The sequence below is a fragment of the Theropithecus gelada genome, chromosome 15, assembly GCF_003255815.1.
Source record: "Theropithecus gelada isolate Dixy chromosome 15, Tgel_1.0, whole genome shotgun sequence".
NCBI classification, from domain to species: domain Eukaryota; kingdom Metazoa; phylum Chordata; class Mammalia; order Primates; family Cercopithecidae; genus Theropithecus; species Theropithecus gelada.
The window spans coordinates 34,041,105-34,064,235 of record NC_037683.1 but is presented as its reverse complement, the minus strand read 5'-3'; the positions used below and the strand labels follow the sequence as shown (position 1 = coordinate 34,064,235).

Here is a 23,131-nt window from a genome sequence, read left to right as displayed (position 1 = left end):
ATGACTTACTATAGTTTTGAAATATAAGGGTTCATATCTCAAAACAAAAATAATTCCTTTTCAAATAATAAATATTGAGTACTTAAAGGTTTCAAATATATTTTTATGTATAATAAATTATATATACACATATATTTAAGGTGGGATTCTCAGAATTATAGAAGGCCTTTGAGACTTTGCCAATCAAAAATTCATTAATTTTATTTTGAGACTCACTCACCTCTTCAAAAATTACTCAAGTAGAGTCTCTTTCCTCACTACTTACTTGAGACTTAATACATTTACAGTATTGGTAAACGGTTCTTAAAAGACAAAAATCAAGATTACAGACTGTCTAGACCGTTCAGAGTAATGGGCTAGAAATAAGATTTTGTGAAAGGATAAATACAAAGTAAGTTGGGTAGCTGATGACCCCTGCATTTATTTCCATTCCTGGACTTGCCAAATATTCTTGTAATTATTAGCTACCTTACCTGTCTCTCCAGCTAAACTGTGTGCTCTCCAAGGTCAGGGACCATTTCCTATTCATTTCTAGAGCCCCAGCCCTGGGTAGGCCATTCAATAGATATTTCTTAAATTGTTTTGAATGGGGACAGCAAAAGCAACCACACACCAGGAAAGCCAAGAGAACAATTTATGTGTGAACAAGCCTGGGAATCTGGAAAAAGCCAATGGAATCTGGCTGTGTGTATAGCAAGATGTGCCATCCCACATTATTGCACGTTTCATTGATCATTCCCCCGTCCTTGAGTTAACTAACTTCTCCCTTCCTCCCACCCCAATGGCAACACCATAGCCCTTTAAACTTTCTGCAAATGAAGCAACCAATTCCTTTTTTTCCAAGCAGCCAGGGAGACAAGTGGGTGCCTTCCTTACTTTCTGCCACCTCTTGAGAGTACTTCTACTTCCTTTGTTTAATGATCCTTTTTCAAATGCCTGCTTTCTGCTTATTTTCTTCCTCTCTTTTGGAATATTCTTTTGTCTTCCTCTATGAACTCAGTGACTGGCTCACAGCCTTCCTTTCTAATCCAAATGTAACCTTCATGCTCTGGAATTACAATAGACTACGCTCAATGGTAATAACTCAACAGACACTTCAGTCGCCTCAGCCAGGGAGATTTATCTCCTTCCTGACTGTCCTCCAGCTGCCCACCTGTGGCCAAATTCACCATAACAGCTCCGTCTCCAGCACCTCAAATCTGCCTTTACTCTGACCACTGCAGGTAGTCTCCTTCCCCATCCAACCTAGACCTGACCAGAGGGTTAGCCATTTCAAAGGGGCTTTCTCCAGCATCCTAGTTTCTCTTGCCTGCTTGTCCTCTGGTTTCCAACTTGCCAGACTCCAACCCTGAATAACCTTCACTCCTGCCCTTCCTCTGATGTTAGCCAGTCTTTCTGATTCTAACCTCCATCTTTTCCGATCTGTTTTCCAGGGTATCTTTGTTCATCACAAATCCAATTTACTTTTCAAAATAAATTTGAGCTGAGTCAGACTTATCCCTATGTAATGTCAGTTTATACCTAAGTATTTCAAGGTATTTTCTTAAGTGAAAGAGACAGGAATAGAGCCACAACCAATGTGCTAGAAGTTGCAAATAGCTGTAGTCTATCTTACTTATCCCAAACTAAAGGGAGTGAGCAGCTGTATAGTTAGTAGCTGTGGCAATCACAAATTATTGTACTTGTGAGTTGTGATTTTATTGTTACTCTGATTTTATAGTATTTTAAAATTTTGCCCATGGGTAAGTTTTTAATTAGGAATAGAGAGAAGGAAAGATGAGGAAATTCACATCTACCTTGCATGTAAGCAAGAATAATGTCATCAATATGTCTGTTAGAAGAGATATAATAATTATGATAACTAAACCACAGGCAGACAGTGAAGTATAAGTGCAGTTCCCTATTAGCACTTTAAAATTGATAAATTCTGTGTGGTGTTATATGAACAATAAAATAAGATGATTTTTGCTAATATGGTTACAGTATCCTGTTGCATCTTAGCTATTTTATCTCCATAACAGAAGTCTGGAAAACAATAACTCTTTAAAAAATTAAGTTCAGGCCAGGCGTGGTGGCTCACACCTATAATCCCAGCACTTTGGGAGGGCAAGGCAGGAGGATTGCCTGAAGTCAGGAGTTCAAGACCAGCCTGGCCAACATGGTGAAACCCCATCTCTACTAAAAATACAAAAATTAGCCAGACGTGGTGGCAGGCGCCTGTATTTCCAGCTGCTCGGGAGGCCGAGGTGGGAGAATTGCTTGAACCCAGGAGATAGAGGTTGCAGTGAGCCGAGATCGCGCCACTGCACTCCAGCCTGGGCGACAGAGTGCGTCTCCATCTCAAAAAAAAAAAAAAAAAAGGAATCTAAGTTCAAGTTTAAATAAAATATTCAAAAGATTTGCTTTTTCTCTTTTAAAATGAAAGCTTTTTAGTTACTTTTTAATAGCTTCATTATTATGTGCCTCTACCCCTATAACTTAACTAAAAGATATATAGTACTTTTCACCATACTTCTTTCTCTCCTAATTTTTTTGGGTATTTTCTAAATCACAGCATGCCTAGGAGAGAACGTTGAGTAAACAGATATCACCCACTATGTGTTGCCAAGAGCAGAATAAGAGTTGGAGAACCTGAGGTTAGAGAAGTAGTTCCGTGCAAGTGTAGGTTTAAGATTTATTTATTCATTTATTTATTATCCTTTTCTAAATTGAGATAAAGCGAAAACAAGAGTAAGAAAGCAGCTTTGAAAACTATACTATGCTGCACACATTGGTGGTTGTTTTTATATTAATTATCATAATCCCAATGAAAAGAGGTGACTCTACTGGGACTGGCCATATAAAGCCACTGTTAACAAAGTACTGAGAGCAGCCCAGCCTCACAGCCCCAGCCCAGGTGGAGCAGCGCTCACTGTGCTGCTGGGCTTCCTGTATCCAAAAGGGGAAGGAGGGTTGTTGACAGCAATGAATTTGCAACATTTGAGGACGCCATAAGCCTGTCCAAGTTCCACCCCAGGCCGCCTTGCTTGCCTCGGCCCCAGTCCGGCACTCTCACCCAGGGGAAGCATCCAAATGTTCCATGGAACTTCTTCCCCAAGTCATAACAGTTTTTTTTCTTTTTTTTTCCAGTGGAATTTTGGAGTTGTGGTGCTGTACTGGCATCAAGTGTGACTCTTGCGGTGTATTGCTGGGTTCATTTTGATTGAGCAAATACCAGGAGGGATCATTTTCACCCAACTGGAGCTAGTGAAAATTAGGGGCAAATGATTTTTTTGAACCCAATTCTCCATATAGATCATCTTTACTTAATGGTGTACAGATCACACTGGAGATGTTGGAACCCTGAGTTTGAGATTTGGCTTGAAAGCTGCTGCAGGCTCAAGTCCAGGAAGTATCATTCACATTGTTGTTAATGAAATGTGCAGCCTTAGGCAGAGGTCCTGTCTAGCTCCGTATCACACATGCATGTCCTTAGTTAAAGCATTTACCCTCTCTGAGCCTTGCAGTTGCTAATATGCAAAATAATGATGCCTACTTTATGGGGTTATTTCAAGGATCAAATGAGATAACACAATGGAAGTACTTTCATATTCTAAATTACTGTAGAAATAGTAGCTATTATGAAAATACTACAGTAGAAGCAAATTTGTTGTCAATTTATGATCATTTTTAATCAACCCTAGAATGGGTTTAAGTAAAAAAGGAAAAAATTTCACATCTAGCCTCAAGCTGAATGAAGTTTCCTTACATCATGAGCTTTATTGGGAGCCTAAAACAATTCAGTGTTTGGAAGGTGGTGCTTAATCTGGAGCCTTGATGATATAAACTTACCTGAACTTCAGGACTTAGTTGAAACCACCCACACAAGAAACTCCTTAGCACTTGATACTCTAATGGGCTAGTGGAATGCATTGATGAGTCCCAGTGTGAGACATCATTACTGTGGTTATTACTGACATTAATCGATGATCATTTTTAATTAATGATAACTATCACTTATTGCATGTCTACTGACTGAGTACTTTATAAACATTGTTTCATTTTATTTAAGCCATACAGCAATCCCATGAGACAGGAACTTCCATGACCAGCTCCTTGCTGTTTAGGAAGGAGGAAAATCGGCTTAAGCAAGTTAAGTGGTGTGCCCCGGGTCATAGTTAAATCCAGCAGAGTTGGGGTTAGGGGGCACATCAGTCTGACTCCAAACTTTGTTTACCGTGTCACTGCTTCCCTAAGCCTCAGTTCTTAGATGTACTGTTTTTCCCCTGGCAAATCTTAAAAAGGTTATACATATGAGCCCCAGGAAAGTGCTCTGTGTTTGAAATATTAAAACCATTCTTGGATGTGACCTTCTGCAATCTTATCTTCCAAATCTCTTGGAAGGAAAAAACCAATAATCCCAACTTCTACTTTCTCACCACTCACTCTTTGCTTTTCGTAAACTGCTAGACTCAATGTTCTGCCTTCAGCATTTTATTGAAACCACTTTCGTGAAGTGATCTAATACTGGCTAACTGCAGTGGCATTTTCTCGGGGAAGGAGGCATTCCTTCTTGCTGTTTACACCTGCTGCCTCCTTGGCTCCCCCTCCCTCTCTCTGGAATTCCTTGCAGCATGACCTTGATCCCTATGACTATAATGAAATGGCTTGCACAAGGATCATCAGTGATTTCAGTCAAACAAGGTCATGGCCGCTGCTCTTTCTTCATCCTTCTTTTTCTGTCTGTGGCATTTAAAACTGCTGACCTTCCTCCTGGGGAAATTCTCTTCCCTTGGTTTTGGTCGTGCTATGTGTTTCAGGCTCTCCTGCAGCCTCTCTGATCATGCCTTCCCTGTACCTTGTTTTTACTACCTTTCTCCTGCTCCCTTTACATGTACTTGGGTCTGGTCCTCAGTTCTCTTCTCTGCACTCTGTCTCTCTTTACAAACACATGAAGTCTACTTGCCCTCTTCTGATGCCACCAGGACTTCCAGTGCTAACCATTCATGTTAAGTCTGAGACCCTCTGTTCTATCTGTTCCCTACCTTCTCCATCTGTGGGCCTCATTCAACTTTCGTTTCAAAGGTTCTAAAATGAAACTCATTAATTTCCCGCTAAACTTCTCCTTTTCCCAGAGCTCTTGGGACCTAGCCAGTATCCTCTGCTACAAGTCTTGTTGGACCCACTTTCCATCAGCCAGTCATTTGTTGTTTGCTAAGTCCTGATGTTTATATCACCTTAATTCTTCTCACATCCATCTCCCTCCTTCCTATCCTCATCTCTTACCTAAGCCATTACCATGTTTATCCCACCTGCAAAGTCCTCCATTCATTCTATTCTAAGCAAGGTTAAGAGTTCATATCATCCTCCTATTCAGAAGTCTTTAACAGCTCTGCATGGCCTGTGTATTAGTCCGTTTTCACACTGCTATAAAGAACTACCTGAGACTGCATAATTTATAAAGAAAAGAGGTTTAATTGACTCACAGTTCTGCATGGCTAGGGAGGCCTCAGGAAACTTACAATCAAGATGGAAGACAAAGAGGGAGCAAGGCACGTCTTATATGGTGACAGGACAGAGAGAGTGAGGGTGGGGGAGGTACCATACTTTTAAACCATCAGATCTTGTGAGAACTCACCGTCACAAGAATAGCATGGAGGAGGCTGCCCCCATGATCCAGTCACCTCCCACGAGGTCCCTTCCTTGACATGTGGGGATTACAATTAGAGATGAGATTTGGGTGGGGACACAGAACCAAACCATATCAGCCTGTTTAAAAGAGGAAAAAAAAAACTCAGTCAGTATTCTCCATGTTTATACCCAGCCTGTTCTCTTTCCATCAGCTGCCTCATTCTCCTGATATTCTAGCCTAATTGGAATGAGCATCTCTCTCCTCGTCCTTTTGCCTCTGTTCGTGTTGTGTCCTCTTTCCTTCATCTCCACATGCCCAGGCGCTACTTGTCTTTCAAAGCCACGTGCAAATTCCTTCCTTTCTGTGATGCAACAGTGATCTCCCGAGATGTGAGTCAACTCTTCCTCTGAAATCCCTCAATGCTGTGCCCTACCTCTCTTGAGAACATGTAGTTCAGTCTGCTGGCTCCATAATATTACCAGGAGGGAGCTCTTTAGGAGCAGAGTTTGTGTCATGTTTTTATTCTAAACAATAAATATAAGACTGCTTCCTTCCTAGAGTAGATGTCCTGTAAATGTAAAATGAAAATTTGTTGTGTCCTGTAAATAGTCATGGTAGTAAAGTAGTAAATCAAGATTTGAATGGTTTTTTGACTCCAAAACCCCACTGTCTTCTGGCCATGCTGCGAACAACAGATAATGGACTCGTGGGCATTTGTTTGATTGTCTGAGCACTCACTCATCTTAGTGTGTGTTGCTGTAATATCCCCTAACAACCTGAGAGCTCTTGAAATATGAGATCTGATTATCTTTGTATCTATCAGATATCTAACATAAAGGAATACCTTGGAGATATTGCGGGTTTGGCTCCAGATCACCTTAGTAAAGCAAATATTGCAATATACAAGTCATACAAATCTTTTGGTTTCCCAGTGCACATAATAGTCATGTTTATACTATACTGTAGTTTATTAAGTATACAATAGCATTATGTCTAAAATATATACATACCTTAATTAAAAATGCTTTATTGCTAAAAAATGCTAATGATTATCTGAGCTTTCAGTGAGTCATAATCTCTGCTAATGAAGGATTGTTGCTTAGATGTTGGTGGCTGCTGACTGATCAGGGTGGTGGTTGCTGAGGATTGGGAGTCGCTGTGTCAGTTTCTTAAAGTAAAACAACAATGAAGTTTGCCACATTGATTGACTCTTCCTTTCACAAAAGATTTATCTGTAGCATGCAGTGCTGTTGCAGTGCTGTTTGATAGCATTTTACCCACAGTAGAATTTCCTTCAAAATTAGAGTCAATATGCTCAAACCCTGCCACTACTTTATCAACTAAGTTTATGAAATATCCTAAATCTTTTGTCATTTCGACAGTGTTCATAGCATCTTCGTCAAAAGTAGACTTCACCTCAAGAAACCACTTTCTTTGTTCTTCTGTAAGAAGCAACTCCTTATCTTTGCAAGTTTTATCATGAAATTTTATCATGAGAATCAGTCACCTCTCCAGGCTCTACTTCTAATTCCTCTCTAGGCTCTACTTCTAATTCTAGTTCTCTTGGTGTTTGTACCACATCTGCAGTTACTTCCTTCACCACAGTCTTAAAACCCTCAAAGTCATCCATAAGAGTTGGAATGAACTTCTTCGACACTCCTGCTAATGTTGGTATTTTGACATCCTCCCATGAATCACAGATGTTCTTAATGTCATCTAGAATGGTGATTCCTTTCCAAAAGTGTTTTATTTTACTTTGCCTAAGTCAGAAGAATTCATCAGAAGAATCACTATCTATGGCAACTGAATCCTTATGACATATACTTCTTAAATAATAACACTTGAAATGGAAATTACTCCTTGATCGATGGGCTACAGAGTGGATGTTGTGTTAGCAGGCATGAAAACAACATTAATCTTGTATAGCTTCATCAGAGCTCTAGGGTGATGAAGTTCATTGCCAATGAGAAGTAACATTTTGAAAGGAATCCTTTTTATCTGAGTAGTAAGTCCCAACAGTGGGCTTCAAATATTTAGTAAACCATGCTGTAAACAGATGTGCTATCATCCAGGCTTTGTTTTTCCATTTATAGAGCACAGAGTACAATTAGCATAATTTTTAAGGACCCCAGGATTTTTTTAATGGGAAAAGCACTGGTTTCAACATAAAGTCACCAGCTGCATTAGTCTGTACTAAGAGTGTCAGCCTGTCCTTTGGAGCTTTGAAGCCAGTTATTAACTTCCCCTTAGCTGTGAAAGTCCTGGATGGCATCTTCTTCCAATAAAAATCTGTGATGCCTACATTGAAAATCTGTTGTTTAGTGGAGCCAGCTTCAACCATTATCTTAGCTATATCTTCTGGATAATCTGCTGCAGCTTCTGCTTCTACGTCAGCACTTGCTGCTGCACCTTGCACTTTTCTGCTTTGAAGACAGCTTCTTTTCTGAAACCTTATAAACCAACCTCTGCTAGCTTCAGACATTTCTTCTCCAGCTCTCTCACCTCTCTTAGCCTTCATAGAATTGAAGAGAATTAGAGCCTTGCTTTGGATTAGGCTTTGGCTTAAGGGAATGTCGTGGCTGATTTGATCTTCTATCCAGGCTACTACAACTTTCTCGATAATCAGCAATAAGGATGTTTTGCTTTCTTATCATTCATGTGTTCACTGGAGTAGCGTTTTTAATTTTCCTCAAGAACTTTTCCTTTGCATTCACAACTTGACTAACTGTTTGGCACAAGAGGCCTGGTTTTCATCCTGTCTCAGCTTTCAACATGCCTTCCTCACTAAGCTTAATCATTCCTAGCTTTTGATTTAAAGAGAGAGATGTGGGACTTTTTCTTTCACTTGAACACTTAGAGGCCATTCTACTAGGGTTAGTCATTGGCCTAATGTCAATATTGTTGTGGCTCAGGGAATAGGGAGGTCCAAGGAGAGAGAAACAGATGGGGGACATGGCTGGTCAGTAGAACAGTCAGAACACACACATTTATTGATTAAGTTTGCATCTTACATAGGCACAGTTCATGACACCACAAAACAACTAAAATAGTAACATCAAAGATCACACATCACTGTAACAGAAATAATAATAATAATAACATTTGAAATATTACAGAATATTGCGTGACATGGACACAGGAAATGAGTACCTGTTGCTGGAAAAATGGTGTCAATAGACTTATTCGAGTTAAACCTTCAACTTGGAAAAAATGTAGTATCTATGTAGTGCAATAAAGCAAAGCCTAATAAAATGAGGTATGCCTGTATAGTACATATAATATATATCATGAGTAATCAAACCATTTATAAAAAGCTAAGACATCCAGAAGAATATTGCATCGCTTTGCAAAATAATATTTTGATCACTGCTTTAAGTCTAAATGAATCTAGGAAATATGTATTAAGCATCTGAGTTGACACATGGATGTTAAGCCTAAGAGTAAAATGCAGACCTAGAAATATTTTGGATGTTGCTGAGAGTTTGTATTTGGGAAATAGAGCAAAGGGTGGCTGATGATTACACACTGTGGTTTGCAGCACATGGATAAAGCACTTGGTCACCTGTTCTACATTATTGTTACTATTTGCACATGAAGGGTTGGTAGGGAGCAGAGAAGGTGGCCTACTAAGTTCCTTTCTTTCCTTCCCATAGGTAGGGCCATAGTCCATTTGAGATGTGAGTGTATTGAGTTCAGTAGAAACAGTTAGATGAACAGTTCAGATGAACAATTCTAACCTGCTAGTAAAATCCCGAGAAGAAAAGATGGTGTTTTCTACTTAACAAAACAAAGTATGGAATCATGGGGTGCTGATGATATTCCATCATCACTAGGGAATGTGCTACCAGTTGGTTTTTCTCACAATGGGAATGCATTTCTACCAAGCTGCCTTTCCCATCTGAGAGGTCAGGACTGTGGGTACAATTTACAGACAAAGGTAAAACTGGGAGGCCACTATTTCACCTGCTTGTTGCTTAAAACCCTTCAGTAGCTGTCTACATTGCCTTCAGAATAAACTCTGAGCTCAGCATGGAAAGCAGTTCATTGGACCCTGCATCTCTCACTGGGATCAGTCCTCACCACTTCTTCCCTTGTGCTACAGCTGCACTGAATACCCTGCCTTTAAAAGGGTCCTGTTGTCTCATACTTTAGCCCTTGCTATTCCTTCTTCCTGGAATGCCCTTCTCCACTTATTTTCTCTTCAAATTATTTTGTAGATCTGTGGTGGGAAGAAGGCACCTCTCAGCACAGAGTCTAAGATTTCTCAAAATGAGTAGTAGGCAAACACCCCTGAACAGTAACCCATACTTAGCTGAGCCAGAAGTTCCCAAGGAAGCTGAGATGCCCTCATCAATCATGAAATAAAATCCAAAGATCCATGCACACTGAGAAATTCGTGGTAACATTCCTCGTGGGTAGCAGGGAGAACCAGTCAACCAATACAGATCCATTGTAGATGAGGTGGCAAGAAGTACCATCGAGAGAAGAAAACCAAGGTGAAGGGTAGAAAGGATAGGAGTTGGTGTGTCAGGTAAGGTGGTTGGGGAGGGCATCATTGATGACAGGAATGATGGAGGCCAAACCTGTCAGTTGGATACCAAGAACCTTGCTCAAAGCTGCAGGTAATCTTGAAGAATATTGAAAAGGAAATAGACCCCAGAATCATTGCCAGGAAAGCCTGTACAGCTTGGGAATTGAATTTGCCCTGAGGTGACTTTTTGAAGCAAGTTGATTTGTGACCATTCCGTGTGCATTGTTAACTAACAAAATAGGAGTGAATCATTCTGTCTGTGGTATTATTCAGGTTGAGCCCTGCCTTTGAGCTGAATCCAAGCCCCACAATCAATCCCCTCCCCACTCAGCCATCTCCACCTACAAAATCAGTGGACAAGTTGCTGCCATAAGTAGCAATGCATTTGGCTCTGCCAGAACTGGTCAGTCAAAAAGTAGCCTCCAAGCAGCTACTATGTGCCTAGAGCTGGGATGAAAACTACGTATTTTACAGCTGTGTCAGAGATCCCTGTTCCACTTGGTTCTGCAGTCCAGTAAAGGAGTCCAAATGCTTCCATCCATAGAACATACTCCATAAACACTTATTTGGTGGAGAATGGATACGATGCAGACTTCATTGCTGTGGAACTGACGCCCTTGTAAGCACTTGCTATGTGCTAGTCACTGGACTTCACACACTGGTCTTATATAATCTCCAGAGCACCCTATGAAGTTGCCAGTGTTATCTTCTCCACTTGACAAATGAGGACACAGAGGTCTGTCGGGTTAAAAGTTGCTGCAGACCTAGGAGGAGGCTGCTCAACACACTCTGGAGAGCTGAAAAGTTGTCTGTTTTCAGTTGTTCCTGGGTTTTGCCACCTATATGATGGGAAGTAATAATTCTCATTTCATAAGGTCATGGTGAAAGGCAACAAGAGACTTTATAAAAAGCACCTGACACAGATGCTAGACAGAGCTGGCTAAGACAGTGAAAGGTGAACCTGGATCTCACTATCTGATCTCTCCAGCTTCTTGGAAATTTAATACCCTACGCCAGAGTCCAGCATCACTGGGCAACATTTCTGTGGGTGAGTTTGGAGTGGGTGGAGGAGCTATCCTAAGGGAACAACCTACTGCTTTAACGGTGATTAAAAATATAGCTTAACCTAGAGCAAGGTTTTTCTTACACTGCATGGAAATAGGTGAAAATAAAAGAAAAAAAGGGTAAGAAACCCACTGGGTTTGTTGGCTCAGAGACTCCCGCTCGGGGACAATTTTAGAAGAGCTCTGTGCTTTGAAATGTGGCTGCTCATTCTTGTTCTTGATCAACCATAGCCTTTCTCACCTGATTTCCGTATAGCATCACTTAGAGCTCTACGTGTATCTAAATATATATATATGCTTATATCCAGATGTGTTCTTTCCTCTTGATTATCGAATCTTTTAAGAAATCTCCACAGTTGTTCCCTCCGGGCTCTCACAGCACTGTTCATAGCAAGCCATCAATTGTGACCAACTCCTTGAAGTCAGTAGGCATCTTCCCTCAAGTCAGGTCTTGAGGAGGAAGCACTGTGGCCTTGCCCACGGCCTGTGAGCTCTAAATACCATCTGAGGTTGCTCGCAAGCTCTGTACGGTTGAGGCCAAGTCATTTATATAAAGAGGCTTTTGTGCTCAACACTTTTTGTTGGATTTTTTCAGTGTGGTAAAGACATCTATATGATCTAAACGAACAGCAGGAAACCTGACTTCCTCATCACACAATTCAAAAGACTCACAGGTGAATTATGCATTCGGTATTGTGAGAGCTTCTCAATTAACAATGGCAGATACCACCCAGAGTTTCCTCCAAAAAATGTTAGAAAAAGGATCCTTCACCGCACATTCGTTTCCCTACAAGTTTCCTGCCTGTTTCAAGGAGGGTTTTTAAGAACACACACTTTGAATTACAAATACCGTTTAATGAAGAAGGAATAGCTGCAGTGGCAGAAAAAACAAACACACATTTTTGGGACTGGGCATGCAGGACCCCCAGGTTATGCTTCAGTTTCTTCATTGGTTACCTGGGCAACATAAACCCATCTCTGCTTTTCTGAGCCACTACAAGTCCTTATGCAAAATGGGTAGTCTGTATGCTACATATCTGGGATGAGTACATTTCTGATGGAGGAAAATTGGTAAAACAGTGTATGCAGTGAAAATATGGTTCTAAACACCTGAAGGTAACCCATGAATACCTTCTCACAGATTGCAAAGGGCTCTATTTGTATGGTCTCAGGTGTTGATTATTTATCAAAAAGCCATGATGCATTTAAATACATGGTACCCATTACATGTGAGCATCTCACAAACATCAATGCCTACTGATGGGTGAAAAAAATGACGGATAGAGAGCTGCATACTGAATCATCTCAAGTGGCTTCCAGATGTGCTGATAGCGTCTGTTTTGAGTTTTGGCTTATAGCTAATTTAGGGGCAAGACTAGAAATTAATGCCTTTGGCTTCTTGAGACAGCCATGGATTCTGAATTACACTGCATTCAAGTTCTTAAATGTTCAGAAGCCATTGTCCATGTAATTAAAAAAGACCCAGGCTTATTTCAGCAAGCGTGGTTCAGTGTTTCAGTAGGAAGACTCTGAAACCCCAGTATCCAAAAGAGAGAGTAACATTTGATCAATTCCATTTTCTTTTTAAATGTGGGTTTTCGCAGAACAGTATTTTCAGTCTGTACTCTTTTTTTTTTTTTTTTTTGGATGTTTTTAACATGTTTGTTGAGCACTTGCTTTGGACCAGCCGCTGGACTAAGTTCTGGGGTACATCAACTTAAAACAATTATAGATAGATGGATGGATGCACACATGGATACATGAACGGGTAAATGGATGGATGGCCTAATTTCAAAGAGATCATAGTCTGGTGGGGGTAAAATAAATTAACCTTAATACAGCATGATATGTAGTAGTAGGGGAGTCTAAGGGGGAAATTTAATACATGTATCTAGAAAGGTCAAGGAAAATCTTCATGGTGATGGCAGATTTGGACTGAGTTCAATTGTGAAAGATGAGTAAGAGTTTGTCAGACTGAAAAGTATAAGAAGGATATTGCAAGAATGTACAATGATGCAGGGAAAAAAGGCATAAAAAGTGAATATTAGAAGCCTTGTATGTGACTGGCATTAAGCACAGCATGGGAACAGTGTGGGCATGGGAGTGAGGATCAGCCTGGAAAGATGAAGGAGAGTGTGAGCCCCTTGGTTCAGAGTTTGGACTTTTTTCTGTAAGAAGGTATCATGATCACATTTGTATTTTAGAAAAGAAAGGAATCTTAGAGGGAGAAGAAACTGGAAAATAGAATGCCAGTTAGGAACATTTTGCAGTAGAAGTTCACACAGCAACCATGAGGGCCCGAATAAGAGCCATGGCAGTGGGCTAGTGAGTGGATCACAGAGATAGAGTTTCTCAGGAGGCTGAACCAACAGAGCTTTTGACTCAGTGAATGTGTGGAACGAAAGAGAGAAATGAATCAAAGATTTATTCTGATTTCATTGACTGGGTGAATGAATGGTGATGCCATTGAGAAAAAATGTAGAAAGACAAATGGATATGTTCCCAAACATAAGACCTAGTGAATTGAAAAGTTCAGGAATCCTCCTTGGCCTCAGGTCAGACCTGCCTGGATTCCTCAAAAATATAAAGAAAAAACATGAAGCTTCACACAAAATAAGGCCTTTGAGAAACCTTTTCAATGAATTTAAGTATGATGGGAAACCAGATCTCAAAAAAGAGAAAGATTGCCCATTTTTTGCCACGTTTGTGTCATTTTGCAGGCTAATATTTTGTTTTGTTTTGTTTTCTCAATCTATTCCCTGATCATATTTCAAGGTTTTGCTTTTACGCATCAGAATGACAGGAAGTTTTCAGTGTGTGTTTCCTTCAAGTTTGGCCTCAACCTTATTTTCAGGATTAGGCGTTTGTTTTTCCATTTGCCTCCATGACAACGAAGTCCAGAATTCCTATATATAGTCATCCAGCGTCCATTGTCCCCCTGGCCATTGTATCATAATCTTGTGCGTCCAGGCCGGAGAGCTCCACCGATGACAGTAGACAAGGAGGTGCCAGAGTCCTTGGCCTGGAGATTTTCAAGGCATAATCAAAAGAAGGAAATAAAATAATATGACTGCCTTTAGAGATGTATGTTCCCCCTTAGACACTATCCAGAAGGAATGAAAATGGTTTGTGTTCTAAAGCTTAGTTTCGAATATAATTTTCTTTTGGAATAGTCCATAGATAAAGAACATTTTTGAGGCTCTTCAGAAGAAATACTTGGAAAGTTGCATTGGTGATTTATGGTTTTTGTTGTTTCTCTGGATGCCAAATTCTGCACAGTGTTAACAGCACTTAAGAAACAGGTATTTTGAGAACAGGAATTAAATCGAAGTACAAAGGAATTCGGATAGAACCAAGAAAAATCTTTTAAATGAGCAGACTTCTTGAGTTTGTGAATCATCTTGATAGCTCTGTGTTACACACTGTTGTAGTAACTTAAAACAATATATGTGTACCTGGAGTTAAGAAAGTTGTCCACAAATTCAATCCAGGAAACATTTTCTTAAGTACCTTTCCAGGCACTTCTAAGCAATTGGGATACATCAGTGAAAAAGACAGCACGAACCCTAGCTCCTGTGGAGCTGACATTACCTGCTTGGTTGTCATTTCAGATTGACAGGAACAATGCGTTGTGTGCCTGTATAGCACGGTTGTCCACAAATTCAATCTAACGGATATTTTCTTAAGTACTGTCATTAAGTATTTATGGTGATAATTAAAGTTTATGAAGTTTGTAAAGAACCTAACAGATTATCTTGTCTAAAGGCACCTAAAAAAATTACTGCAGTAAAAAACACATAACATGGGAATTTATCCTCTTAACAAATTTCTAAGTATATAGGATAGTATTGTTAACTGTATACACATTGTTATGCAGCAGATCTCTAGAACTCTTTCGTCTTACATGACTGAAACTCTATATCCATAGAACAACAACTCTCCACTTCCTTCTACCCACAGCCCCTGGCAACCACCATTCAACTGTCCGTATGGGTTTGACTGCTCTAGCTGCCTCATGGAGGTGGCATCATGCAGTATTTGTCCTTCTGTGACTGCCTTATAGCATATACCAAGATTTCCTTCTTTTTTAAGGCTAAATAATATTCGTGTGTGTGTGTGTGTGTGTATGTGTGTGTGTGTTATACACCACATTTTCTCTCATTCACATGTTGATGAACGCTTAGGTTACTTCTACCTCCTGGCTATTGTAACTAATGCTATAGTGAGTACATATCTCTTCAAGATCCTAATTTCAATTCTTTTGGATAAATACCCAGTAGTGGGATTGCTTGATCGTATGATAGTTCTGTTTTTAATTTTTTTTGAGGAAATTCCATGCTACTTTCCGTGAGACTGTACCATTTTGCATTCCAGACAACAGCACACAAGGGTTCCAGTTTCTCCACAGCCTTGCCAGCACTTATTTTCTTTTTTTTGATAATCACCATCCTAACTAGGGAATCCTTTTCAAAATGCCTTAAGCATTTTAATTTCATTTAAAATGTAAATACATGTATTCACCAGTATTGTGATACAGGGTAAAGCCTATGTATTTGAATCTGGTTCCTTTGATTGAAGTTCCCTGTTTCCTCCCTTGCATAAACCACACTCACCTACACTGTGTTGTGTGCTACTTCCAGTTTCCATTTCTTTGAAGTGGAATGAGAACTTAGACATTTGTAAAACAGTCTTAGAGCAGAGTCCTTCAAGATTTTTATGATCTCAATCTTTTATAGTTGGTCTTGCCAAAATGTAACTTAACAGTAATTTTTTTTAGCAACTTGACTTTATCAAGTCTTTTCAAAGCATTCAACATAGCTTTCATAGAAATAACACTTTTATACCTATATTTTATCTTATAGAATATTAATTAAATTGAATGAGCTCAGTAGCAAATATAACTGGTACAAAAAAGTTTTAGGAGCAAATGAAACTGGTGATTCTTGTTAGCATTAGGTCCAATGCCAAAAGCAGAAATGGATGGACCTGCTAGAGGATGGTGCACAACATCAGCCTAGACACCACTGTTGCCATGGTTCTTCTTTGGTTAGAATGTTTTAAGGTCACAGACATTGATCTAGCCAAGTTTGCTTAAGGAGGACTTGTAAATGTAATACGAGGTATAATGAGATCAGGGCAAGAATCACAATGTGTATGTGTTGGCAAAGCATAGAGGAAAGCAAAGAGTTCTGTTTGGATTGTTGGGAAAAATCTTCACAGAGGGCGTGACATTTCAGTTGAGTTTTGAAGGATGGGTAAGAATTTGTCAGGCAAAAAGAAGAGAAAGCGCACTGGTGGCCTTGATCAAGGATCCCCCAAGGATGCAATACGTGGCATGTGCGAGGAATTGGAAGCTAGCTGGAAGTGAGGCTGGAGACATGGGCTGAGACCAGACTGAATAGCTTTACTCTTGAGCAATAGGGCACAGTCATATCATAATCATATATGAGTAATGATATGTATACTGGCTGAACTAGAATTGATCTTAGAAGAAGACCAGGTAGGAGGTTTTAAGAGTTGCCCACATGTGATAGGAGGAGCTGAATGAACAAGGGGTAGGGAAGGCAGGACTAGGGAAGAAAATGAATGGAGGTGGGTCATGAGGCATGTCTCTGAGGCATGATACCTGTTTAAATGTGCTGCCACAGGAAAGGGAGAAATCTGAAACCCTGAAGGAAGAATCTCACAATTTGAGCTCGAACAAAGTGGTGGGCCATTTACCAACATTCAGAACGCGGAAGGAGATGTTTAGGGAAAGATGGTGTCAGTTCTCAACGTGGTGAGTTTCAGGAGTCCATCAGACACAGAGCTTGAACAGTTTTTCAGCTTTAGATGAAGACTCAGATGATCACAAAGCTCAGTAGGTTTCCCATGGCAGAATTCTGTATCTGGTCACTACAGATTCCTGGATCACTGTCGCACACATTAAAATACTGAAACTATTTTTGTCCTTTGCCTAAGTTTATTAGCAGTTGTATAATAGAAGTTGCATGCCATCCCAAAAGTTTCCTGACTGTTAAATAAAGTACACTTTTTAGCTGCCCTCTTACCTTTGTTCGTGTGCCTTTCTCAAATTTTCTTGACTAGAAATAATGGTCTATACGTCTAGCTTATTTGGGTTCTCCCTCAACCTCCTCACTTTGGGCATTTTACAGTATCTTAAGTTATCCACAGATAATATTCTGTTTCTAATGGCCCATGCTACCAACCATTAGTTGCTAAATAGTCTGCTTTTCGAAAGAAAATTACAATCCATGTATTATTTTGAACTTCCTATGCTATTTTAGAACTTGGCGATTTTAAATTGTCCCTTACACAACCTACCCCACCCTCTGATGTACATGTTTTTCTGTTCAGACTCATCATTTCTTTACCCTAGGGAAATTAGGTCATTTTTTTTTCATTGTGATAATAATGTAGTTGTTGAATTTCTGTTTAGTTTCTCCAAAATGTATGACTTCAGGTGGAGGTGTAGTGAGTTGAACGTTTAGGTAACTGTATGTCTAGTGTTGATTTCATTAATTAGCACACTAATTAATACTAGTTATATTTATTAATGGACACTCATAGTTCTCTTGACATCCCCTCTCCATCTCTCTCACTCCCACATTCTATGAGGCACAAAGTGCTGCTTTTTCCTTCCTTCTCCTGCCTCTTTATAAATACCTCTATTAAAACATTTTGTTTGCATTGTATCACGATCAATTATTTACATCTTTGTCTGAGAAAGTGAGTTGCTTGAGGTCAGGGCTCAAGTCTTACTGTCCCAGAACAGGGTCTCCTATTTACTTAAATGCTCAGTAAATATTTGCTGAATGAATGGGTGTAATTGAATCACTTGCCCCTTGGCCACCTCTAAAATTTGCTTGCCTAAAATTCCTTGTCTTATATTTTTTCTTGGTGCTTGATTCACAGTGACCAACAAGCCTGTCTCCCAAGTCTGCACAAAAATCTAGCTCAAATATAATGAAATGTAGTTGCTGGCACCGAGGTACTGCTGCTCCCTTTCACCTTCACTCACATTCTCTATGCAGGGCTGCAGAAAATTGCGAATTGATCCTCCGGTATGGCTTCCTCTTTGTATCACTTAGAGTATGCAAGGGGGCTGTCCTCTGTGGCTCCTACAATTTGCTGCCCAATTGACTCTTATGCTTCCCTGTGTCTTCCTTAATCTTACAATAGCTGAACTCTCCTGTTACTGTTCGTTTGTTCTCTTTGCCTCTTTTATTCCTTCAATCAGTGGGGTAAGTTTGCTAGACACGGAGAGGCCTATATTTTCATAAGTCAACTGCTCAGCTCTCTCCCCTAATAAATATGAGTTTCTAGAAGGCATCTCTCATGTCTTCTTTGACTTCGAATCCCCAGAGCCAGCACATGACCTGGCACTAGGACGGTGTTAACTAAATGTTGTGGAATCAGAACTGTGAATACTCAAGAAAGTCTCGTTCTCTCGGGCTTAGAGTCCATTTATTTGTCGTTTGCCTTTATAAAGTCAAATTTCTTGTGTTTGTCTCTATGCTGACTAAGTTTTGGAGAAAAAAAGGAAAAAAAAATAAAAACAACTCAAACTGTTATTCTGGAGAGCTGTAATTAGCCAAAAAAAAAAAAAAAAAAAAATCCAATTTCTCCAGGAACATGAAAAATGAGAGGGTTAGGGTGTTCCATTTAGAATTCAGCAATAGAAATTTCTAGAATAGAAATCCTGAGATGTTCAAGAGCAACGAAAAAGCACCCATCCCTCACTTGCATTTGTGTGTCTTTCTTTTCCCAGGCAAACCCCACTTGAGGAATGTTAGAGTGTTATTATTTGAGGACAATTTATCAAGCATCTAACTAAAGCATGACATTTAGACAGATAGGTTTCCAGTTCTGGGTATTTGCAGGGCTTATCTTCACAACTTACTTCTAGAAATGTCTCCTGCGTGGTCCCTTATTTTGTTTATATAAGTATTTTGAAATTTCGGATATTCTGTCTCTTTTACTTGAGTCTTGCTTTTTTTTTTTTTTTTTATAATGCTTCAAAATGTTAAGTGTTTTCTTCCGAATTCATTTTAATGTTATTTTCTATCTATTCTGTTATCATTTGCATCTGTTCTAATGTTATTTTCTTAACTATTTTAACCTTTCTATCACTTTCTCTCTTTCCTCTCTGCTATGTGTTTATTGCTGAGAGAACGCTCATGTTCTTTTTGGCTCCTCTGATTCGTATCACAGAACCCTAGAGGTCACCATTGAGAACAGATGCCTAAGACACAAGACTCAGACTTTATAATCAGACAGGTCTTTGTTCAAATCCTCCCTCTGCTTCTTTGTATCTGTGTGACCAGTCATCCTCAGCTTCAGCTACGTCACTGGTAAAATTGAGATGTAAACTCAATTAGACTGCACACCATAGTTGTGAGAATTCATTGCTGGCTTCTGAATAAATTCTAAATCCTGTAGGCACTGTGACCATCATTGCTAAAATTCTAGTTTGATCCTGATTTTAATTCATTTCTTATGATAGCTTACAAACTGCAGAACTGCATATAACTTAATTAAATTTATTTTATGACTACAATTATACATTATAATTTCATTTCTAAAACTTCGCATGTAATTAAAGTCACAAGTCAGAGAATAAAACTCTTTTCTCAGACTGTATGTGTCAGGGTTGGTTGGTTGGTTGGGAATGTATGGTGATGCTAAGCCATGACCTGCTTTTAAAGTCTTTGCTGTTGGTTCCATTGTGGATACCACTGGCCATAGAGGTGATGAAGATGTAACTTGTGTGAGCCGCAGCTGGGTGCAGAACTTCCCACTGAATTCACATCCGTGTGATTCAGCTGCTGTATTTCCCCATGACCAGAATTCTGACTCTCTCAACACAGGGATATTTTTAACCTTTCCTTCCTTAAGCTCAAAATGAAAGAAAATAGTCTTAATGATGATTTTTAACTTATATGACATGCCCTTCGCAGCTAACAATCTGTTTGCCTTTCTAACCTGGGCACAAAACGACCTCCTTCCTGCTCTTCAGGCCATGCTTCATGAACAAACAGGAATTTTATGTAGCTTAGCAAGTGGGCTTTTTAAGGATCGGTGGAATGATACACACTCATGTCTTTATCACTTTAGTGCCCAAAGTGCTAAAATCCTACATTATTCACAAATTCCACGTGAGCGAGAGCGAAATTGAGAATGTTGGCAGCAAAGAGGAAAGTAAAGCCCTAAGAAAATACAAAAAGTTGTAACCTGGGCATTGTTACAAATGTATCATAAATGATGGGATTTTCTTATTTTTGTCAATAAACCTGTCCATCTGATTTTAACCAGGAGGGAAAAAAAAGGAATTGATGACAGGGACACATCAGCTGTTCCTTTTGCACTGCCATTTGAGAAGGGCGATGAGCCTCTGTTTCTTGGAATGCTTTTCCCGTGACGACTTGCATTTTTATTTCTTCAGGTTTTCCATACTATATAAATACCAGAGTTAAAATTTTGAATTTGTTTTTTGAGATGAATGAAATAATATGCAATAGGCCCTAGAGACAAGATAAAAATGTGTGAACTAAAAGAGACTGGGGTCCTTGGAGGGGGTCTGCCTGACACATCAGTGCATGTGTTGAGTTGGGAGTGGATGGAAGGTCTGGGAGTGCATTCATCTGGCTTATCATCTGATGAGGAGCCATTCATTTCTTTATAGTTTTGCTAGAAAGGGACTGAAGATATCAGGTACCTGTTATCTGAGACCACTGCCAGCATCCATACTAATCTGGGAGAGCCAGGGATGTGCCTTGTTATGGAGGGGACTGTGACTCCTTTAAGACCTAGACCATCACTTGGGAGATTTGTTTTGGTCACTGGGTGGATTTGTGGATAGTGGACAGATCACAGGCCAGCAGGACCTGGCTTTGACCTTGTTGGTTATAGAAGAATTTCTATTCTTTAGAGCTAAGAGTGCAAACTAGGACCAACATTACCAAGAGGACAGAAGCTATCTAGGGATCCTGGCTGGCAGTGCTCAACTTAGAGCTCAAGCCTGTGATAACAAGAGAGGTAGAGTGTGTTTTGTGCTTCATTGTACATGTGTTTCAAGCAGAAACTAGACTTGAGGGCTTAAATAGAAAACATCTCAAACAATCCATGAAATGGTAAACAAACCTGCTATTGAAAGAAAGAATGAGAAGTTGACAATTGCATTATTGTGATCCAGAGTGGGTTCATCAGCTAGGGTAGAGGAATAAAGAAAAAGGAGATAAAAGAACTGGTAAAATGAATTCAGTTGTCATTCCTTTCTTCCTTTGTCTTCCGTTTACACCTGGTAATGAACCTATGGAGGCTTAGAGAGATTGTTCAGGTTTCCTTTTGTTTTATTTTGTGTGTGTGGCAGGTTTGTTTACAATTTCCAAAGGGGTTTTTCTCAATCTTGAGGAATATGAATTGAGGAGGCGGGGAGGAGGACAAGAAGGGGAAGATATTTGAGTGTTTTGCAGACAGGCGGTGGCCCAGCAATCAGGGAGGCTGCTCTGCTTTTGTTTTCCTGTTCGAAGAGGCTGACGGGATGGATGGTGCTGGTTTCATCAAGTATGGGTTTTAGAGAATTCCTCCATGTCCTGCCTTAGGGAATTATGCTTTGGAAAATTAAGTGTCCATCAAATCAGGAGGAGGCTTGTACAGTTTCTATCCCCTTTCCCCCCTGCTTTTTGAAAGGCTTAAGAAAAGAGCCCTTTGTTTTCTTTTCAAGGAAAGTTACACTGAAATTCATCTGTGTGGTATTCATGGACTTCATTTGTGTCAGTCATAGGCAGCTGTAGGTTATATAGGACAATGTTTTTGCGTTTCTAACCTCCACATTGAAAGCAGCATGTTGGGAAAAGGTTCAAGACCTTTTACTTTTCCTCTCCCCCAACCCCTTTATTTATTTATTTTTACTTTTCTCTCTCTGTCTTTTTTTTTAATTCAAAGAAGAAACGCTGAGATTTCCCCTCCTCCCTCCTAGATCAGATTTCTCCACCACATGCCATTGAAGCTTCTCGGGGTTAAGATTTGTGCCTGTCATTTCCGACATTTTCCTCAGAATCCCGAACTTTAAAATACCTTTCAGGGAAACTTGTTTGGAATTTCATTTTAATGGGATTTATGAATAAATCTCCATCTTAATGCTGACTAAGCTTTAAACATCATTCCAGGAGAACGCTATTGGATTTTTATATTTTAAAATTTAAATCACTTGAGTGTGAAGGCATAAAACATTTTTATATTTGTGTGAGTGCCTTGTGCTTGAGCATTTCTGTTAAAGACTGATTTTTTTTTATTTGGTTGGCTTGAATAAATCTAGGCTGCAAAGGAGGAGATGTTGCATCATGTCCTTTCCTTTCTCATGTAGACGCCTGTGTACATTATGCGGGTTTCTTTTCTCACCTACCGGGACAGGTATTCTGTGGCAACCTGTTGCCATGCTGTTATTTCCTTTAAAAAAAAAAAAAAAAAAAAAAAGCAGTTTACTTTCTTCCTATGCTTTGAAACCTTTAACCTCAAAATTTTATTTTTAAATGCCATGAGCCCTCAAAGTCAGATTAAAGAGGTGATAGTTCCTCCCGACATGCATTCCCCAAATCTGTGTTGTAGAGTGTAAATGAAGATAAAAGACGGAATCATAATCATCCCTCTTAAAAAAAAACAAAACCTCAAAACGTTGGTCAAAAGATGCAAATGTTCAGTTATAAAATTAATAAGTTCTGGGGATCCAATGTGCGGCATAGTGACTGTAATTTATAATACTGTGTGGTTTACTTGAAATGTGCTGGGGGAGTAGGTCTTGGGTGTGTTCCCTGCACTTTACAAATGGTAACTGTGAGATGATGGATACGCTCATTAAATTGATGTGGTCATCATTTCACAATGGATACACATATCAAATCATCATCTTGTACACCGTAAGTA

General features: G+C 39.6%; 1 protein-coding gene across 2 annotated transcripts in view; it reads left to right on the top strand.

The window, feature by feature from the left end:
• Positions 1-23,131, top strand: part of ZNF462 (zinc finger protein 462) — a 151,856-nt gene that overhangs the window by 86,211 nt on the left and 42,514 nt on the right. The gene's annotated exons all lie outside the window — the stretch shown is intronic.